General features: G+C 42.7%; 1 long non-coding RNA gene across 3 annotated transcripts in view; it reads right to left on the minus strand.

The window, feature by feature from the left end:
* The window catches only part of LOC130293532 (uncharacterized), a 196,082-nt gene that overhangs the window by 86,647 nt on the left and 87,711 nt on the right, over positions 1–21,724 (minus strand). Inside the window, exon 3 of one of the 3 annotated variants that reach the window (XR_008848240.1) lies at positions 8,818–9,037. The exons of the other annotated variants lie outside the window; for them this stretch is intronic. This is a non-coding gene — a long non-coding RNA (uncharacterized LOC130293532). Of the gene's footprint in view, positions 1–8,817; positions 9,038–21,724 lie in introns of those variants that run through there. 3 annotated transcript variants of the gene reach the window in all.

Raw genomic sequence — 21,724 nt, forward strand, 5'->3', positions numbered from 1 at the left:
CGATCAACACGTCCATTAATATCCAGAATGCAGCAAAAATTTGATTTAAAATAAAAAAAATTGTAAAAATGTATCCGTACAGTGATGAGAAATATTTCAACCTGTCCCGTCTTAACTATGTCTGTGCTGCTGCGGAGTTTTTACAGTGCATAATGCGTCATAAATTATTCACATTACGGTCATTTATGTAACCACTAAGGATCTTTTTTAATGAGAAAATACATTTTAAATAATAGTACTTGAAGTTTTAATAGTTACTTCGGTCATGTGATCCGGCATGAAGAATCTCCTTACTCCGAACACTACAAGTTAATTATTCCCTAAGTAAGTCAGGATGATTTAACAAACCCGCGACTCACCGAGCGCCTTCGCAGTGCGTATGACCGCCATCGTGTTACCTACTGTGAGCGAGGCGATGAAGGTGCCAGTAACCTGATCAGGAGACGACCCCTATTTATTAGCCTTGTTGGGGTATAGGCTCCATAAAGTAGGGAGCCAGTCCCTCCCTTTCCATAAGACTGAACTGAGAACCAAGTACCATGCAAAATGGCGGCCCCAAGCTTGTCTATTCATTGGAATGGCCATCATGTAATGCTACGTTAACCCTACAGCTCAGAGCCAATGGTTGGAGCAGTCAAATCTGGTGTCATGGAGGAAGGCAGGGAGAAGTGAGCCCTAAGCTGTCCCTAGAAACACTCTCCCTGCCTACTTGCCCAGACACCCTAGCGGTGAATGACAACTAGGAGACGGTCCCTTCCTGCGCTAAAGTGCAATGGCGTCAAGGTCAACATAAACAAACAATACAGTAAAAAGTCGGGGACAGGTTAGAAACCTACGGGAACACAAAAACCAGATCAGATTTTATATATATATATATATATATATATATATACACACAGATTATATATATATATATATATATATATATATATATATATATACACACAGATTATATATATATATATATATATATATATATATATATATATATATACACACACAAACAAAGCAGAATGAAGCATACTAACATACAGTTCAGAAACCGGAATCAAGATTAACAGCAGACATGAAAAAATGAACAACACTAGATATGGAACAAGTATGCAGCAGAAACCAGGAGATGCAGGGGATGAACAGACGAACTGAATGTCAAACACTGAACAGGTCAGGAAACATAGAACACTGTTCACACTGGACACAGAACACTTAACACAAACAGATAAAGTTCAGAGAACACAGATCAGTGATAAAGCACAGAGGACACTATAGACCAATGGTAATGTACAGAGGAAACTCTAGATTAGTAATCTTGTACACTATGATCAGTGCATGTACTAAAAACACTTAAAAACTGAAATCATGAACTCTCTAGGTAAATGGATACAAGAAGAATCCAAACTCCATAACATGGAGGAAAACAGCAACTACAAAACCAAACTCCAAAACCTGGAGGAATACGGATCAAGATATTAAACAGGAATATAACTAAACCAAACTCCATAACATGGAGGAATACGGGTACAAGTACAAGACTTACAGTGTGAACACAGACTAAGATTTAACAAGGTTGAAGCAGAACAGACATAAACAATACTAAAAGCTGACAGATGTACTAAAACTAAGCAGACTTAAATCTTTATCATAAAAAGGCATAATAATCATGGTTAAAGGTGCATCATAAAACAGTCATATAGTCAGAGAAAAGCACTGATCCCCAGCAGCTAGTACCAGATCGTTAGCATCAGCTTACATAACCCCACCCCAGTTCCAATAGACTAAGAGCTTTAACTGTTCGTTAGCCAGGGAAAATAGCAAAGAAAACCTGTTCAGACACCAAAAACCAAAACTGAGAAAATACAAAAACGCAGAAAACGGACTTTACATCTGGAGTGGCTTCCAGAATAGGGTTGTCCTTGTAGGCTTCAAATTACCATTCAGTGGTATACTTTTTACTGCAACACCTTTCTAATGCAGGATTATTGCTACTGTTTGATCCAAGGGATGTAAAGCTGGCCATAGACATTTGTAGGGTCCCAGTACCAAGAAGTTGTTGTTTATTAATAACATACACTGAGGTGGCTCAAGAAGTGTAAGGGTTAATATTTTTTACGACTATATAAGATAAATGATATAAAATATATAGAACAAATCCAGACCTCAAGAATGTAACCAAAACTTACAGTTAAGGTACAAAAAAGAATATAAGGAAAAATATAGAAAGGAGTCTCTTTTCTATATTTTTCCTTATATTCATTTTGAACCTTAATTGTTAGTTTTGGTTACATCCTTGAGGTCTGAATTTGTTCTATATATTTTATTTCTTTCTTTTGCACCATTGGGTATTGGTGAACATCCAGTGAGACCTCAGTTAGTATAGTTGTGAGCTGCACATATTTTTTTTTTATATACTTCTTATCAGATAAATGATGCATTGGTCACGTGATTCTCCAAACCAATGGTTGTGGGAGAAGTTCCAAGTCCAGCCTCTCTCTCGTATGAGAAGTCTATGTTCACATTACAGAATTTCCAAGTGAAATTCCGCTCAGAAATTCCACCGCATGAACTTACTTTTAGGGTTAGAGAGTTTTTCGTGGACCCTTTCACACTGCGAAATTTCCATGGTGAAAAATTCCTGTCCACACTGTGAGGATAAAGTGCTTAAAGGGGTACTCCGTTGGAAAATTATTTTTTTAAATCAACTGGTGCCAAAAAGTTAAACAGATTTGTAACTTACTTCTATTGCTTCTGTTCTGGACAGTTCCTGACATAGATAGAGGTGTCAGCAGAGAGCACTGTGGTCATACAGAAAAGAAATAGAAAAAAAAGGATCTTCCTATGTAGTATACAGCAGCTGATAAGTACTGGAAGGAATAAGATTTTGAAAGAGAAGTAATTTACAAATCTGTTTAAATTTCTGGCACCAGTTGATTTAATTATTATTATAATTTTTTATCTTAGACAGAGAAAGATGAACAAGGACCTCTCTGCAATGCACCAATTCCTTCAGTGACCTTCAGTCGGGGTCTGTGCCGGATGCTGTTTCAGTGTAACTGTTTTGTAACAAAAAGTTTCAATAAAGTTGTGTCACTGAAGTGTCCAGAGGTCTCATTCTTGCACTTTGCATTACAGTCACATCTCCTTTCACAAAAGAGTCCATGGGATTCACAAGATCTACCAGGTTACTATAGTACCTACCCGGGTGACATATTATCAGTACTATTACACCCAGCTAGCCAGTTAGTGTCATTCTAGGCCTGTTTTTTGTTAGAGCAACATTTGGTATCCCATTTTTATTGTAGGGTTTGTTACTGTTTGCTCCAGTAATAGCAGAGTGGAGGGGTGTACAGCTGGCCATAGACATTTGTAGGGTCCCAGTACCAGTGTCCTATCAGCAATCTATAAGAGGTTTCCGAGAGAAAGAAACCTTTTCTGCAAAAGCTTTGCCGCACATTGCACCACATTAATAGCATACGCTAAGGTGGCACAAGAAGTATAAGGGTTAATATTTTTACTACTGTATCAGATGAATGATGCCTTGGTCACGTGATTCACCTCAGCCAATGGTTATGGGAGAAGTTCCTAGTCCAGTCTTCCTCTTTTAGGAGAAATGGTTTGCCCCAAACCAGTTAGTGCCTGTTCTAGTCCTGGATTCTGTTAAAGGGGTACTCCGGCCCTGAAACATCTTATCCCCTATCCAAAGGATAGGGGATAAGATGTCTCACCGCGGGGGTCCTGCCACTGGGGACCCCCGCAATCTTGTATTCACCACCCACCTGTTTGAGGGGCACGCCACGGTGCCAGCTCACAAACAGTCGGGTGGCAACCACGGGGCTGGAGTATCGTGATGTCCCAACTCCGCCCCCGTGTGATGTCACCCCCTGCTATGCAAGTCTATGGGAGGGGGCGTGATGGCCATCATGACTCCGCCCCAGTGGGTTGTCACCCCCCTCCCATAGACTTGCATAGCGGGGTCGTGGGGTTATGTCACACGGGGGCAGGTTTGTGACCTCACAATACTCCGGCCCCATGGTCGCCACCCGGCTGTTTGAGAGCTGGTACCACGGCGTGCAGCTCAAACAGGTGGGTGGCGAATACAAGATGGTGAGACATCTTATCCCCTTTCCTTTGGATAGGGGATAAGATGTCTCAGGGTTGGAGTTCCCCTTTAAGACAACATCTCCAAGCTTTGGTTCTTTCTATGAATACATGAACCTAGGCAAAATGTCTCATTTCTAAATTAAATCCCTTCTTCCAATCAATCACGGTTCCCGTATCGTTTCCTGTCCACGCTGTGAGGATAAAGTGCTCAAGTCTTCATGTCCAAGAAGGAATTTTCTTTTTATCTTAGACAGAAGAGAATAAAGCTGAGCAAGGGCCTCTCTGCAATACACTAATCTCTTCAGTGACCTTTGGTTGGAGTTAGTGCTGAATGCTGTTCCAAAGTAACTGTATTGTATGGGATTCGCAGAGGAAGTTTCAGTAAATTTGTTCCATGGAATCCCAGTATCTAGAGGTCTCATTCCAGAAATAACTCATTTGACAAAAGAAAGAGTGGGGTTCACAAGGACTAACAGATCAGCTACACTACCTGGTCACATGATGTATCATCAGTACTACTACACCCAGCTAGCCTGCAGCATAGCGCCCATCATGTCCCTGTGGCCACCATATATTATATGTGTGCTGGTCGAACCCGTCTTTTTTGGATGGAACCAATCAGCCATCTAATGTGCATCGTGACCTCCTGACTCCTTACCTACAGATGATTGGATGGGAGACAAGGAACCGGCATGTCGGATTTCATGAAGATAAGGGGCTGCCAGAGGATTCTTACAGTGCTTCAGCTCCTTCGTGCCAAACACTAGTGTTGCTCGCAAATATTCGCAATTCTAATTTTATTCGCGAATTTCGCATATTCGCGAATATAGCGCTATATATTCACAATTACGAATATTCGTTTTTTTTTCACAGTACACATCACAGTGATCACCCCTCTCTGCTTCCAGCTTGTGTGGTATAAAGAAGACTCCAATACTACTGTGTGAGACTGGCGTGCGAATTTTCACATATGCTAATTTTTGTATATGTGAATTTTCGCATATGCTAATTTTCGCATATTAGAGTTTTCGCATATGCGAAAATATACTGCGAATATTACGAATATGCGAATTTAGCAAATATATGACGAATATTCGTCCATATATTCGTGAAATATTGTGAATTTGAATACGGCCTATAACGCTCAACACTACCAAACACTTGCTCAGCCAAAAGGATCGGAGAGATGGATGATGCTGATGTGTATGACAAGCTGTAGAGCGGTAACAAAATTCTCACCTCCTTGGTCCTAGGATGGCCACTATACCCTCTAATCTTCTATATGGAGGGTCCCCACTTGTTTACTCTTCTCCCTATCCATGATCATCAGGTAAGTCGCCTATTACGGAGTGTACTGAAGAGTAGAGTGAGGGCCCCATAGAAATGATACCCTCCTCTTAGGATATCCTTTCCCTTATTGACCAAAACATAAACAAAAAATTAATCTTTAGAAAGTTTTTAACCTCCCCCTTTAGCACCTATAGGTACATCTTTAAAGGACATCTGCAGCGTGATTAACACTTATCCCCTATCCACAGGATAGGGGATAAGTGTTTGATCGCAGGGGTCCGACCGCTGGGACCCCCTGTGATCTCCTGTACGGGGCCGCGGCTGTCCCGTGCAGGAGGCGTGCCGGCCGCAGCATGACGTTGCAACCGTCACGCCTCCTCCATACATCTCTATGGGAGAGGCGGGGAGGCAGTGTTCGTGCCTCCCCGCATCCCCAATAGAACTGTATGGGGACGGGGAGGAGACGGGCGTCACCGTCGACCTCTAGGTCAACGCTACGCGCCTTAGCGCTCACCATGAGCACTAATGGCGGTGCCCCGTTAGGGAGATCGAGGGGGGTCCCAGCGGTGGGACCCCCCGCAATCAAACACTTATTCCCTATCCTGTGGATAGGGGATAAGTGTAATGCCGATGCCTACCAATAGCCTATCCGCAATACAAATGGCACAAATATGACAAGGATAACAAGGGAGTATTAATACTAATGCATACCCTGGTAGGTGGCTCCGGTAGTGACTAGAGAGGGGACAACTGGAGGGGATAAGCCCTACAATACCCATACCCTAGGCCAGTGGTCTGCAACCTGCGGACCTCCAGATGTTGCAAAACTACAACTCCCAGCATGCCCGGACAGCCATTGGCTGTCCGGGCCTGCTGGGAGTTGTAGTTTTGCAACATCTGGAGGTCCGCAGGTTGAAGACCACTGCCCTAGGCCCTAAACCTAGGGGGAATTATTGCCCTAAATAGAAACCTAATCTATCCTCTACTGAGACACCCTAAGATAAACTGACTCACTGGCTCGAATAAATGACTAACTCACTACTAACGTCCTACGGAAGATGCCTAACGGGTGTGAACAGTACTGTATAAATATAACACAAAAGCAGAATATAACCTATAAGGATAAGATTACAGTCCCAAAAAGGAGGAAAATTATATCTTAAAAGAAGGTATTGAAGATATGATCTATAGGAACTGATAATTACATAATAAATTTAAAAAACATAATATTTACCACACAAAATTCGTGTAATAACCAGTATACAAGACCAGTAAATAGCATCCAAGAACAGAAAACCAATGGACAAAACCAAAAAAAAAATAGGAAAAAATAGAATATTGATACTCAAATATCAGATGAATCAGATGGTAGCATTCCCAACATGTTTCTCTAAGACAGAGATTATCAGGGGAAGATATCAACAGACAACATGGCTCATCCTATTCTCGATCCAGGGTGGATGTGCTCCATGGAGACATGTGGCGACCAGGGTATTCATTAGTATTAATACTCCCTTGTAATCCTTGTCATATTTGTGCCATATGTATTGTGGATAGGCTATTAGTATGTGGTGTTTTTGCACCCTAGGTATTTTATTGTCTTGTGTATGTTTTTTGTTTTTGTTTTTCTTGTTGGCTTGTGACTTTTTTTGTTCCTCAATTTTATATGTACACAATAAAATTTATATTTTAGTCTATTTTTCAGTGAATTAGTGAGAATCAGGGCCAAGAGAGGGGCTTCATTTTATGATAATGTCTTAGCACTGGCCCCAATTTACTTTTAAAACTTAAAGGGTCACTCTCATTAAAACTAATGTTTGCTATTGCACTCTTTATGGTAAATGAAAAATATTTCTAATATACTTTGTTTAAAAAAAATGAAGTTTTCTATGTTTTATTTGCGCTTAAAAAAAGCTCAAGAGCGCATTTCCCCCCATCTTATACACAGACTTAGGACCGAAGTCCAAACACAGGAAGTGCCGCCTGGAGTGCTGAGGGGTGTGTGTCCAGCCTCATATAATCATAGCTCCTCTCGCATAGCTCTGCCATATGCTGTTGGTTGGATAACTCCCCCCCCCCCCCCTCCCCCTCAGCACTCCAGGCTGCACTTCCTGTGTTTGGACTTTGGTCCAAAGTCTGTGTATAAGATGGGGGATAATGTGCTCTTGAGCTTTTTTAAGCACAAATAAAACATAGAAAACGGCATTTTTTTTTTTAAACAAAGTATATTAGAAATATTTTTCATTTATCATAAGGAGAGCAATAGCAAACATTAGTTTTAATGAGAGTGACCATTTAAATAGTGTAAACTTAGACTAGACAGTCTTTGAACCTGATTTTTCACAGTGGCTCATGCTGTTTGGTCAATTTTAGGTCTTCAGTGGTCTCCAAACTGTGGTCCTCCAGAGGTTTTTTTCATAGTGGCTCATGCTGTTTGGTCAATTTTAGATCCTTCAGGGGTCTTCAAACTTTGGCTCTTCAGATGTTTTTTCATAGTGGCCCATGCTGTTTTCTCAATGTTAGATACTTCACTGGTTTCCAAACTGTGGCCCTCCAGATGTTTCTTCTATTGCTGCTCATGCTATTTCGTCAATGTTAGATACTTTAGTGGTCTCCAAACTGTGGCTTTCAAATGTGTTTTTTTTCATAGTGGCTCATGCTGTTTTCTCAATTTTAGATCCTTCAGTGGTCTCCCAACTGTGGCCCTCCAGATGTTTTTTTTTTTCATTGTGGCTCATGCTGTTCAATTAATGTTAGATCCTTCAGTGGTCTCCAAACTGTGGCCCTCCAGATGTTTTTTTTCATAGTGGCTCATACCATTTTCTCAATTTTAGATATTTTAGTGGTCTCCAAACTGTTTTTTCATAGTGGTTCATGCTATTTGGTCAATTTCAGATCCTTCAGTTGTCTCCAGACTGTGACCCTCCAGAGGATTTTTTTTTTCATGGTGGTTCTTGCTGTTTGGTCAATTTTAGATACTATAGTGGTCTCCAAACTGTGGCCCTCCAGATGTTTTTTTCATAGTGGCTCATCCTGTTTGGTCAATTTTGGATACTTCAATGGTCTTCAAACTGTGGCCCTCCAGATGTTTGTTTGGTATTTTTCATAGGGGCTCATGCTGTTTAATCAATTTTAGATCCTTCAGTGGTCTCCAAACTGTGGCCCTCCAGATGTTGCCTTTACAGTAACTCATGCCGCTTGGCCAATTTTAGATACTTCAGTGGTCTTCAACAGTAGCTCATGCTGTTTGGTCAATTTTAGATACTGCAGTGGTCTCTAAACTGGGAACCTCCAGATGTTTCAAAACTACAACTCCAGCATGCCTGGACAGCCTTCGGCTGTCCGGGCATGCTGGAGTTGTAGTTTTGAAACATCTGGAGGACCACAGTTTGGAGACCACTGCTTTAGATCAACTATGCACTAGAAAGTCTGAGCCACTGTTTCCTTCACTATTAGATTATGAGGCATCGGCCATGTTTCAGGAGCTGCAGAGCCGCCATGGTCCAGCCAAGGTCATTTAGTCGCGGAGATTAAAGAGCCGTAATATTGTTTATCTGAAGGAGAGGAGCAGTTACAGGACGGGTCCTCACAAACACCTCCAGGTCACATCTTCCCCATGGTCCTGATTCATCGGCGTGTCACCTGTGTCCTGTGTAAGCAAAGTAACAATTATACTGAAATAAATTGAGTTCCTTCAAGGAGAATCTATGACCCCCCCCCCCCCCCCCCCCCAAAAAAAAGGACAAATGCATCCTCATGGCACAGAGCGCCAACGTAAAGGTGAGGTCCCCGCTCCTGCAAACATATATTTCACTCGTTGCAAAGTTATGGCTCCTATTAGCTACCGGAGCAATGTCGAATCCCCCACGCCAGACTTTATTGGTTCTCGATATAAGAAGGCGAGCCGGACGTGGGACATACTTCTCATTCTCCATCACCGCTGACCTTGACGAGTTCTCTTTGATTAGAAACAACTCCTTCAGACGCCGCTCGCTCATTGAGGAACACAGAGATATATTAGAATAATGATCTGCCAGGATTGTATATGTGAGAGAGCGCAGGTCTACGGTATTATAGGAGTTACATTCTTGTATATAGGAGCAGTATTATAGTAGTTATATTCTTGTATATAGGAGCAGTATTATAGTAGTTATATTCTTGTATATAGGAGCAGTATTATAGTAGTTATATTCTTGTATATAGGAACAGTATTATAGTAGTTATATTCTTGTATATAGGAACAGTATTATAGTAGTTATATTCTTGTATATAGGAGCAGTATTATAGTAGTTATATTCTTGTATATATAAGAGCAGTATTATAGTAGTTATATTCTTGTATATAGGAGAAGTATTATAGTAGTTATATTCTTGTATATAGGAGGCAGTATTATAGTAGTTATATTCTTGTATATAGGAGAAGTATTATAGTAGTTATATTCTTGTATATAGGAGCAGTATTATAGTAGTTAAATTCTTGTATATAGGAGGCAGTATTATAGTAGTCATATTCTTGTATATAGGAGCAGTATTATAGTAGTTATATTCTTGTATATAGGAGCAGTATTATAGTAGATATATTCTTATATATAGGAGCAGTATTATAGTAGTTATATTCTTGTATATAGGAGCAGTATTATAGTAGTTATATTCTTGTATAAAGGAGCAGTATTATAGTAGATATATTCTTGTATATAGGAGCAGTATTATAGTAGTTATATTCTTGTATATAGGAGCAGTATTATAGTAGTTATATTCTTGTGTATAGGAGCAGTATTATAGTAGTTATATTCTTGTATATAGGAGCAGTATTATAGTAGTTATATTCTTGTGTATAGGAGCAGTATTACAGTAGTTAAATTCTTGTATATAGGTGGCATTATTATAGTAATTATATTCTTGTACATAGGAGCAGTATTATAGTAGTTATATTCTTGTATATAGGAGCAGTATTATAGTAGTTATATTCTTGTATATAGGAGGCAGTATTATAGTAGTTATATTCTTGTGTATAGGAGCAGTATTATAGTAGTTATATTCCTGTATATAGGAGCAGTATTATAGTAGTTATATTCTTGTATATAGGAGCAGTATTATAGTAGTTATATTCTTGTATATAGGAGCAGTATTATAGTAGTTATATTTTTGTATATAGGAGGCAGTATTATAGTAGTTATATTCTTGTATATAGGGGGCAGTATTATAGTAGTTATATTCTTGTATATAGGAGGCAGTATTATAGTAGTTATATTCTTGTATATAGGAGCAGTATTATCGTAGTTATATTCTTGTATATAGGGGGCAGTATTATAGTAGTTATATTCTTGTATATAGGACCAGTATTATAGTAGATATATTCTTGTATATAGGAGCAGTATTATAGTAGCTATATTCTTGTATATAGGAGCAGTATTATAGTAGTTATATTCTTGTATATAGGAGCAGTATTATAGTAGTTATATTCTTGTATATAGGAGGCAGTATTACAGTAATTATATTCTTGTATATAGGAGCAGTATTATAGTAGTTATATTCTTGTATATAGGAGCAGTATTATAGTAGTGATATTCTTGTATATAGGAGCAGTATTATAGTAGTTATATTCCTGTATATAGGAAGCAGTATTATAGTAGTTATATTCTTGTATATAGGAGCAGTATTATAGTAGTTATATAAATCCAAAAAGCGAGTAAATAAAGAAGTACCGCACCCACCCACTGTCATAAGCCGGGAACAGGAGAGATTTATTTCAGATCATAAGATCGGAATAACAGGTGCAGGACGTGGAGGAGAGAAAAAAGCCACACACGACTAGTTTCACGCCGGACGGCGCTTTCTCTGGCTGACTTGACTGCTTGTTTTAAATTATTGGCCAACATCGCCATAGATCTGGATCCATCTGACCACAGCATAATGCTGGATCCATCTGACCAGGCAATGTTTCTCTATAGAGATCTGGATCCATCTGACCAGGACATGTTTCTCTGTAGAGATCTGGATCCATCTGACCAGGACATGTTTCTCTATAGAGATCTGGATCCATCTGACCAGGTCATGTTTCTCTATAGAGATCAGGATCCATCTGACCAGGCCATGTTTCTCCATAGAGATCAGGATCCATCTGACCAGGCCATGTTTCTCTATAGAGATCTGGATCCATCTGACCAGGACATGTTTCTCTATAGAGATCTGGATCCATCTGACCAGGACATGTTTCTCTATAGAGATCTGGATCCATCTGACCAGGACATGTTTCTCTATAGAGATCTGTATCCATCTGACCAGGCCATGTTTCCCTATAGAGATCTGGACCCATCTGACAGGACATGTTTCTCTATAGAGATCTGGATCCATCTGACCAGGCCATGTTTCTCTATAGAGATCTGGACCCATCTGACCAGGACATGTTTCTCTATAGAGATCTGGATCCATCTGACCAGGACATGTTTCTCTATAGAGATCTGGATCCATCGGACCAGGTCATGTTTCTCTATAGAGATCTGGATCCATCGGACCAGGTCATGTTTCTCTATAGAGATCTGGATCCATCTGACCAGGCCATGTTTCTCTATAGAGATCTGGATCCATCGGACCAGGTCATGTTTCTCTATAGAGATCTGGATCCATCTGACCAGGCCATGTTTCTCTATAGAGATCTGGATCCATCTGACCAGGCCATGTTTATCTATAGAGATCTGGATCCATCTGACCAGGCCATGTTTCTCCATAGAGATCTGGATCCATCTGGACAGGCCATGTTTCTCCATAGAGATCTGGATACTTCTGATCAGGTCATGTTTCTCTATAGAGATCTGGATCCATCTGACCAGGACATGTTTCTCTATAGAGATCTGGATCCATCTGACCAGGCCATGTTTCTCTATAGAGATCTGGATCCATCTGACCAGGCCATGTTTCTCTATAGAGATCTGGATCCATCTGACCAGGCCATGTTTCTCTATAGAGATCTGGATCCATCTGACCAGGCCATGTTTATCTATAGAGATCTGGATCCATCTGACCAGGCCATGTTTCTCCATAGAGATCTGGATCCATCTGGACAGGCCATGTTTCTCCATAGAGATCTGGATACTTCTGATCAGGTCATGTTTCTCTATAGAGATCTGGATCCATCTGACCAGGACATGTTTCTCTATAGAGATCTGGATCCATCTGACCAGGCCATGTTTCTCTATAGAGATCTGGATCCATCTGACCCAGTCATGTTTCTCTATAGAGATCTGCATCCATCTGACCATGTCATGTTTCTCTATAGAGATCTGGATCCATCTGACCAGGACATGTTTCTCTATAGAGATCTGGATCCATCTGACCAGGTTATGTTTCTCTATAGAGATCTGGATCCATCTGACCAGGCCATGTTTCTCTATAGAGATCTGGATCCATCTGACCAGGACATGTTTCTCTATAGAGATCTGGATCCATCTGACCAGGCCATGTTTCTCTATAGAGATTTGGATCCATCTGACCAGGACATGTTTCTCTATAGAGATCTGGATCCATCTGACCAGGACATGTTTCTCTATAGAGATCTGGATCCATCTGACCAGGCCATGTTTATCTATAGAGATCTGGATCCATCTGACAAGGTCATGTTTCTCTATAGAGATCTGGATCCCTCTGACCAGGACATGTTTCTCCATAGAGATCTGGATCCATCTGACCAGGTCATGTTTCTCTATAGAGATCTGGATCCATCTGACCAGGCCATGTTTCTCTATAATCTGGATCCGTCTGACCAGGCCATGTTTCTCTATAGAGATCTGGATCCATCTGACCAGGCCATGTTTCTCTATAGAGATCTGGATCCATCTGACCAGGACATGTTTCTCTATAGAGATCTGGATCCATCTGACCAGGACATGTTTCTCTATAGAGATCTGGATCCATCTGACCAGGTCATGTTTCTCTATAGAGATCTGGATCCATCTGTCCAGGCCATGTTTCTCTATAGAGATCTGGATCCATCTGACCAGGCCATGTTTCTCTATAGAGATCTGGATTCATCTGACCAGGCCATGTTTCTCTATAGAGATCTGGATCCATCTGACCAGGACATGTTTCTCTATAGAGATCTGGATCCATCTGACCAGGTCATGTTTCTCTATAGAGATCTGGATTCATCTGACCAGGCCATGTTTCTCTATAGAGATCTGGATCCATCTGACCAGGACATGTTTCTCTATAGAGATCTGGATCCATCTGACCAGGCCAAACTATAGAGATCTGGATCCATCTGACCAGGACATGTTTCTCTATAGAGATCTGGATCCATCTGACCAGTTCATGTTTCTCTATAGAGATCTGGATTCATCTGACCAGGACATGTTTCTCTATAGAGATCTGGATCCATCTGACCAGGTCATGTTTCTCTATAGAGATCTGGATCCATCTGACCAGGCCATGTTTCCCTATAGAGATCTGGACCCATCTGACCAGGCCATGTTTCTCTATAGAGATCTGGATTCATCTGACCAGGCCATGTTTCCCTATAGAGATCTGGACCCATCTGACCAGGCAATGTTTCTCTATAGAGATCTGGATCCATCTGACCAGGCCATGTTTCTCTATAGAGATCTGGATTCATCTGACCAGGCCATGTTTCTCTATAGAGATCTGGATTCATCTGACCAGGCCATGTTTCTCTATAGAGATATGATGTATATGTTTGTCAAGCACATGAAGCGAACACATGAAATCTTTAGATCCTGTATTCTGACTTGTTTGTGTTTTGTACTCCACCGCAGTATAGGTTCTGACCAGGGGCACAATTATAGGGGGTGCCAAGGTAGCAGTTGCACCAGGGCACTGGGGCCTGAGGGGGCCACAAGGCATCTCTTCCACATATAGAGATATCAGTATTATAAGTGTCACATGGTGGGCATGGGGCCCTATTATAGATTTTGCAGAAGCTACAAGTTTGGCCTCTGGTCCTGATCCATTACTCTTTGCTTTGCCACTAGCCTAGTATAATGTATTCCTGTTTAATTTACTTCAGTCCGGACCCTCATGTGGTCTCTTCCTGTTTGTTACCTCTTTGCATACCTGTTATTATATATAACCTTGGTCCCTGTTTGTTTGTACTTAACCTGTTTCCGAGACCTCTCTACAGTTCTGTTAATTATTTTGACTTGTGACCCCCCCCCCCCCCTTATGTAGCGCAGGGTCCACCATCCAGTTGGGGATCTGCTGTTTAGGGCTGATATGCAAATAGGCAGGAAAAAGGGGTTTTACTTGAACTCAGGGCCGCACTATTCACCTACATGACAGAACAGTAATAGAAATCGAAAAATTGCTATAAATAGCCCCCTATGGGATGTAAACAAATAGTAAAAGAATGTAAACAAAAATATTTAATATCGCAGCGTGAAGAAATGTTCAACCTATTAAAATATAAAGTTAATAAACTTGTACGGTGAACAGCATACAGGACCAACTCAGCATATAGGCAAAATAGGCAGCCGCGCCCTCTTAATGGGGGCACCGCTCAGCCAGCTGCACCACCATAAACGCTCCCCCTGGGGTGTATGTCACCCCAGTAATAAGGAGATTACATGAGGAGGAGGTTTGTTACAGTGTGTCACCCCAGTAGTAAGGAGATTACATGAGGAGGAGGTTTGTTACAGTGTGTCACCCCAGTGATAAGGTGATTACATGAGGAGGAGGTTTGTTACTGTGTGTCACCTCAGAAGTGAGGAAATTACATGAGGAGGGGGTTTGTTACAGTGTGTGACCCCAGTAGTAAGGAGATTACATGAGGAGGGGGTTTGCTACAGTGTGTCATCCCAGTAGTGAGGAGATTACATGAGGAGGAGGTTTGTTACAGTGTGTCACCCCAGTAGTAAGGATATTACAAGAGGAGGGGGTTTGTTACAGTGTGTCACCCCAGTAGTAAGGAGATTACATGAGGAGGAGGTTTGTTACAGTGTGTCACCCCAGTAGTAAAGAGATTACATGAGGAGGGTGTTTGTTACAGTGTGTCACCCCAGTAGTAAGGAGATTACATGAGGAGGAGGTTTGTTACAGCGTGTCACCCCAGTAGTAAAGAGATTACATGAGGAGGAGGTTTGTTACAGTGTGTCACTCCAGCAGTAAGGAGATTACATGAGGAGGAGGTTTGTTACAGTGTGTCACCCCAGTAGTATGGAGATTACACGAGGAGGAGGTTTGTTACAGTGTGTCACCCCAGTAGTAAGGAGATTACATGAGGAGGGGGTTTGCTACAGTGTGTCATCCCAGTAGTGAGGAGATTACATGAGGAGGAGGTTTGTTACAGTGTGTCACCCCAGTAGTAAGGATATTACAAGAGGAGGGGGTTTGTTACAGTGTGTCGCCCCAGTAGTAAGGAGATTACATGAGGAGGAGGTTTGTTACAGTGTGTCACCCCAGTAGTAAAGAGATTACATGAGGAGGGGGTTTGTTACAGTGTGTCACCCCAGTAGTAAGGAGATTACATGAGGAGGAGGTTTGTTACAGTGTGTCACCCCAGTAGTAAAGAGATTACATGAGGAGGAGGTTTGTTACAGTGTGTCACTCCAGCAGTAAGGAGATTACATGAGGAGGAGGTTTGTTACAGTGTGTCACCCCAGTAGTATGGAGATTACACGAGGAGGAGGTTTGTTACAGTGTGTCACTCCAGCAGTAAGGAGATTACATGAGGAGGAGGTTTGGTACAGTGTGTCACCCCAGCAGTAAGGAGATTACATGAGGAGGAGGATTGTTACTTTGTGCCACCTCAGTAGTAATGAGATTATATGAGAAGGAGGTTTGTTACAGTGTGTCACCCCAGTAGTAAGGAGATTACATGAGGAGGAGGTTTGTTACTTTGTGCCACCTCAGTAGTAATGAGATTATATGAGAAGGAGGTTTGTTACAGTGTGTCACCCCAGTAGTAAGGAGATTACATGAGGAGGAGGTTTGTTACTTTGTGTCACCCCAGTAGTAAGGTGATTACATGAGGAAGGGGCTTGATACAGTGTGTCACCCCAGTAGTAAGGAGATTACATGAGGAGGAGGTTTGTTACAGTGTGTCTCCCCAGTAGTAAGGAGATTACATGAGGAGGAGGTTTGTTACAGTGTGTCACCCTAGTAGTAAGGAGATTACATGAGGAGGAGGTTTGTTACAGTGTGTCACCCCAGTAGTAAGGAGATTACATGAGGAGGAGGTTTGTTACAGTGTGTCACCCCAGTAGTAAGGAGATTACACGAGGAGGAGGTTTGTTACAGTGTGTCATCCCAGTAGTAAGGAGATTACATGAGGAGGAGGTTTGTTACAGTGTGTCACCCCAGTAGTAAGAAGATTACATGAGGAGGGGGTTTGTTACAGTGTGTCACCCCAGTAGTAAGGAGATTACATTAGGAGGAGGTTTGTTACAGTGTGTCACCGCAGTAGTAATGTGATTACATGAGGAGGAGGTTTGTTACAGTGTGTCACCCCAGTAGTAAGGAGATTACATGTGGAGGAGGTTTGTTACAGTGTGTCACCCCAGTAGTAAGGAGATTACATGAGGAGGAGGTTTGTTACTTTGTGTCACCCCAGTAGTAAGGTGGGGCGTGTCAAAGGGCGGAGTCAAGGGGCCGGCAAAATTAGCTTTTGCCTAGGGTGCCAAAAATCCTTGCAACAGCCTTGACAGAGCAAATATTTAAAAAAAATTATAAATTCAAAATTGCTTATTTTTACTCACATCGTGGAAAAAATGGAATAAAAAATGATCAAAAAGTCACTTATACACAAAATTGGTACTGATAAAAACTACAGATCATAGAGCCAAAAAGCGTGCCCACACACAGCCCCGTATACGGAAAAATAAGAAAGTTATACAGGGTCAGAAGGGGGGAAAAAATGCAGCGATTTGGGTGTTTTTGTGGATACTCACCTGGTCATGTACCTGGACACATTACAGATTTGGGTGTTTTTGTGGACACTCACCTGGTCATGTACCTGGACACATTACAGATTGGGGTGTTTTTGTGGACACTCACCTGGTCATGTACCTGGACACATTACAGATTTGGGTGTTTTTGTGGACACTCACCTGGTCATGTACCTGGACACATTACAGATTTGGGTGTTTTTGTGGATACTCACCTGGTCATGTACCTGGACACATTACAGATTTGGGTGTTTTTGTGGACACTCACCTGGTCATGTACCTGGACACATTACAGATTTGGGTGTTTTTGTGGACACTCACCTGGTCATGTACCTGGACACATTACAGATTGGGGTGTTTTTGTGGACACTCACCTGGTCATGTACCTGGACACATTACAGATTTGGGTGTTTTTGTGGACACTCACCTGGTTATGTACCTGGACACATTACAGATTTGGGTGTTTTTGTGGACACTCACCTGGTCATGTACCTGGACACATTACAGATTTGCATTCTTTATTTTGCCCCGTTCCTCCTTTTCTGTCGACGTTGCATTTTGCGGCTCTTTGGCGTCTCATCTGTAATGGCTGTGACACGCAGCGGCTCGCGCGCCGTATGTGTATGTGCATTAAGATAAACCTTTCAGTGTCAAGTTCACAGTAAATGCAGACAGCTATGAGATTACAAAATATGACCATTAGCCTCCTATTTGAAGGCTGACACTATTAATCTTCCGAAGAGCTTTCTTTCCAATTCCTTGTGATGTCTCCAACTCAGGAGCCGCTTACATCTCACGTAGCACTCTGTGTATTAGGAGATAGTGATCGTACATTACCGGGGTGTTAAAAAGAAAAAAACCTAGAAGAAAAGGGATTAGCCAATGCCAACCTGAGGAAACGGACGCCGGATGGTAATTCTGTGCGAACAATGGACGCTGAATGTGGAGCGCAACTTATTTATTAAGACATTCTACCGCGCCGTATCTGCTCAATGGGAATTATCTGCACATAAATGCTTGTAAGGAGAGTCATTGAGACCCTGATCTGCATTACGGTTCTACTTACTGTGTGAATTCTATCAGACATCTTATCCCCTCTCCAAAGATGTCTGCCGCTGGGACCCCCCGCGATCTCCCGCAGCACCCAGTGTTACAATAGGCTGTGATTGTGACGTCACGTACACGGCCCTTGTGACATCACGCCACGCCCCCCATTCGTGTCTATGGGAGGGGGCGTGTCGCTGACACGCCCCCTCCCATAGACACGAATGGGGGGGGGGTGACGTGATGTCACAAGGGGCATGACAGTGACGTCACGATCACAGCCTCCAGCTCCGAGAGTTCTGAACAAAATGTTCAGAACGCTGGAGCACCAGAGAATCCCTTCAAGGCCTCCTTAGGGGCGCAACTAGAGTATTTGGCACCTGGGGTGGAGTATTTGGCACTGCCCCCCTCCCCCCCCACCAAGCCTTATTGTAACCGCATAACTCAAATTATATACAGATTAATATGCTGCCATTTAGTGACCATATAGAAGTAGATTCCAGCAGTGACTCACAGGGGACGTCTTCTTAGAGTCGTTCTCTTACTTTTTTTTTCTTCTCCACGTTGCCATGAAGACTTCTTTCTGCCATGACTCTGCAGAATGTGCCAGAAAAACATCTTAGGCTCCGTTATTTTCCAACATACATCCCACCTCTGTATGATCTCCCCGTCTATAGTCCCCCAAATGGTAATAATGCCCCCCTTTGTGCCCCAAACATTAAAATTGGTATGTAGTATGTGATTAAGTTGTCTCCCCAGTAGACAGGTAACCTCCTTAATAGTACAGAACATGTAATACCTCCCTGTACTGTAGGGGGCGCTACCAGACACCGGTCAGTGCATACACTTCAGTAATACAGGTAAAGAGTACAGAACATGTAATACCTCCCTGTACTGTAGGGGGCGCTACCAGACACCAGTCAGTACATATACTTCAGTAATACAGGTAAAGAGTACAGAACATGTAATACCTTAATACCTCCCTGTACTGTAGGGGGCGCTACCAGACACCAGTCAGTGCATACACTTCAGTAATACAGGTAAAGAGTACAGAACATGTAATACCTCCCTGTACTGTAGGGGCGCAACCAGACACCAGTCAGTGCATACACTTCAGTCATACAGGTAAAGAGTACAGAACATGTAATAACTCCCTGTACTGTAGGGGGCGCTACCAGACACCATTCAGTACATACACTTTAGTATTACAGGTAAAGAGTACAGAACATGTAATACCTCCCTGTATTGTAGGGGGCGCTACCAGACACCAGTCAGTGCATACACTTCAGTAATACAGGTAAAAAGTACAGAGCATGTAATACCTCCCTGTACTGTAGGGGGCACTACCAGACACCAGTCAGTGCATGTACTTCAGTAATACAGGTAAAGAGTAAAGAACATGTAATATACTTGTTACAAGAAAAAGTAAGTCGGCACCACTACCCATCTCACCCCCTAGCGCTTAGCACAGCGCATATATATCGTGCACTCAGGCGGTATTTGAGTAGCCGGTTAACACATATACCCTTCGGGTTCCAAATCCTTAGAGAATACAGTCTTAGGCATAGCAATCAGCAAGAATGAATAGGACGTCACTCACCGGTGTAAAGTGCTGCATACCTGTTTTGCATGTTTTTAATCACTTTTATATGTATTTTTGATATTAATTATTGTACACCTGTTGCGCCCGCGTCACTGGGAGGTGTTACCTTTATCTGCTGGTGCACGAGTGGAATAGGTAGGGTCTGATGAAGCGTGCTCAAGGCACGTGCAACGGCTGTTACCCCGTCCATGCCTAACAAGCTGCGTCCCTGAAGTTGTCCGTCCGCACCCCGGCTTATGCACCTTAGAAAATAAAGAAACACAGCACTTTACCCCGGTGAGTGACGTCCTATTCATTCTTGCTGATTGCACAGAACATGTAATACCTACCTGTACTGTAGGGGGCGCTACCAGACACCAGTCACTGCATACACTTCAGTAATACAGGTAAAGAGGGGGCGCTACCAGATAAGACTTCAGTGCATACGCTTTAGTACTACAGGGGTTTTACTAGTGAATGTCCATTCTGATTGGTCGGTTCTTCCGGTCATTGACATTTCACAGATCTGGACTGTCCATATATTGTATGTTGAGTCTGGTCGATAGTTACAATGATCCAGAAAAGAACATTATATGTTATTAGAACTAAAGAACTATTGTTAGTTGAGGGATCACTGTATAGGTATATATACACAGTACAGACCATAAGTTTGGACACCTTCTCATTCAGAGTTTTCTTTATTTTCATGACTATGAATATTGTAGATTCACACTGAAGGCATCAAAACTATGAATGATCACATGTGGAATTATATACATAACAAAAAAGTGTGAAAATCTGTCATATTCTAGGTTCTTCCTCTGATTCCTGCTTTGCACACTCTTGGATTCTCTTATTGAGCTGTAGTCACCTGAGATGGTCTTTGTCTTGAAGGAGTTCCCATGATGCTTAGCACTTGTTGGCCCTTTTTGCCTTCACTCTGCGGTCCAGCTCACCCCAAACCATCTGGATTGGGTTCAGGTCCGGTGACTGTGGAGGCCAGGTCATCTGGGGCCGCACCCATCACTCTCCTTCTTGGTCAAATAGCCCTTTCACAGCCTGGAGGTGTTTGGGGTCATTGTCCTGTTGGTCCAACTAAACGCAAACCGGATGGAGTAGCAGCCGCTGCAAGAAGCTGTGGTAGCCATGATGGGTCAGTATGCCTTCAATTTTGAATAAATCCCCAACAGTGTCACCAGCAAAGCCCCCCACACACCATCACACCTCCTCCTCCACACCAGCACACCTCCTCCTCCACACCATCACACCTCCTCCACGACACCATCACACCTCCTCCTCCACACCAGCACACCTCCTCCTCCACACCATCACACCTCCTCCTCCACACCAGCACACCTCCTCCTCCACACCATCACACCTCCTCCCACACCAGCACACCTCCTCCTCCACACCATCACACCTCCTCCTCCAAACCATCACACCTCCTCCTTCACACCATCACACCTCCTCCACACCATCACACCTCCTTCTCCACACCATCACACCTCCTCCTTCACACCATCACACCTCCTCCTCCAAACCATCACACCTCCTCCTTCACACCATCACACCTCCTCCTCCACACCATCACACCTCCTCCCCCTCCACACCATCACACCTCCTCCCCCTCCACACCATCACACCTCCTCCCCCACACCATCACAACTCCTCCTCACCATCACACCTCCTCCTCCACACCATCAGACCTCCTCCCCCACAGCATCACACCTCCTCCCCCACACCATCACACCTCCTCCCCCACACCATCACACCTCCTCCTCCACACCATCACACCTCCTCCTCAACACCATCACACC

This window comes from Hyla sarda, chromosome 10 (assembly GCF_029499605.1).
Source record: "Hyla sarda isolate aHylSar1 chromosome 10, aHylSar1.hap1, whole genome shotgun sequence".
NCBI lineage: Eukaryota > Metazoa > Chordata > Amphibia > Anura > Hylidae > Hyla > Hyla sarda.